Here is a 1,959-nt window from a genome sequence, read left to right on the forward strand (position 1 = left end):
ACACACACAGTCTGGGGCAAACCCTACAGCAGCGGATCAGTTGCCCACCCATGCCCCTTGAACAGAATCTGAAGCAAATGTCTCTTGCTTCATCTTACGCACTTCATGTAACTTTTTGTCACTCGATCAGATGTAGGTAACATATGTTCTCCGGCACCTAATATAACCAAAAACTGGTGGACACAGTGGCTTGGGAACACTATCGGGCTATATAACGATTAAAGATTGCATATGGAGTATGTGTATCATGGTTGTGACGTTATCACTGTACAAGCTATTCTACGAGGTATCCCATATGTTCTCACTTTTTTACCTTGTTACATTTTCGGATACACAAACTTGTATCCAGATAAAAATACAGGTAGTAAAGATCACGACGTTTAATGTGACGTTCAACATGCACATCAGGTATCAAAATGTGATTTGGAGCGTTTTGGTCATCTTTACCATCACCGCATGCATATGTGATGTATGACTAACGTGAGCGGGAAATAGCTGATTTGTCCGTATTGTACGTGCGATGAGCACATAATTTTTCCTCGTGTGACCGCCTTGGTAAGGATCAAGAGGCTTGGGATGGATAGATCTGGTTTATCCGTTTTCTTTTCAACTATCATACATTAAGAGGTTGTGGACAGGACTATTTAATCGCATGCTTTTGGCATCGCTGGCTGCAAACAATGTGTTTCTTATTATTTATGTAAGTTTATATCCTGTGGATTCATCTGTAGAGATTTCTCTGTAGTTTCATACTCATATATAAGTAATATCTAGTGATGCAAAACAATTGCTTGATCTGGGGCTTCTCAAGTAGCACTATTTCAAGAAAACATGCTTGAATGCTACTATAACAATATTCCTAATCATTTTTTTTTCATCTTTTTGTCCGTTTGTACTTACCAAATCACTTTACAGGGGAAGTAATATAAGTAGGTTATCATGGTGTTTGCATTCAAATGCACCCCGTAGTGACGGTGTTTGGATAGTGATTCCTTTCACATATATATCGAGGAATTCTGTATCCTCTTGGGTGATTTTCAAAATGAAATTTACAACTGAAAAAAATACAGCATTATAATCGTTAAAGGGGAAAGCGGTGTTCATATATCCCTGATTTTTCTGCTCTCGTAAACACAATTGAATTTTAATTCTTCATATTCCAGGAAAGAGGCTTCAAATTATCGGCAACATGAGTCAACGTGGTAATAAGTTTTCCGAAAAAATAATTTTTATATTTTTTTATTTAGGAAGTCATCACTATTCGATACCGTACAAATCCAGTTTTCCATTTCCTTATGGTTCTGGTAAGGAGGGGCAGAAAAAAATAGGCAATATTTATAGTAAGCGACAATTGGGCTATTCCCAGCCGAACTTTGCTCCTACCGCTATGTTTTACTGGGCGTGGGTGGACATTTCCCTACATGTGGCCATTACCCTCCTTGTGTTTATATACCACATAATCCCTTCCAGCCACTAACGATTAAAGCTGCTGTGTTGTTTAAGTTTACATAATATTATCTTATATTTCTAATTACTTCTTTTCACTACTTCGGATATGAAAGAAACAAGGACTATCATTTATAAGCTATTAAATTATATATTTATCTGCTATGATAGCTTTTTACCAAATTGCAAGTCCGTGAAAAAATGTTTTATTTACAATAAGCATTTTGTCCCAAAACTGACTCAATTTATGCTTCATTTCTCGTCCATCCTTAATAAACCTGACAGTATCCGGATGCTAACCTAGGCGGAAAGGAAAAGTGGGTTCTCCTCATCTGGCACCCCAGCATCTGTGTAATTTAAGTTAACCTCATTCCTGGCAATAGAAAATACACTTAATGTTGGCCACTGTTCAGCTGACCAACAGATCGTAATTAGTGATGAGTAAGAGAAAATTATAAAAAATTTTTCCTTATTCCCCTCTTATAGTGTGAAAAACAGTAACACAACTTTAGA

Source organism: Penaeus monodon, chromosome 30, assembly GCF_015228065.2.
Source record: "Penaeus monodon isolate SGIC_2016 chromosome 30, NSTDA_Pmon_1, whole genome shotgun sequence".
In the NCBI taxonomy this organism is placed as follows: domain Eukaryota; kingdom Metazoa; phylum Arthropoda; class Malacostraca; order Decapoda; family Penaeidae; genus Penaeus; species Penaeus monodon.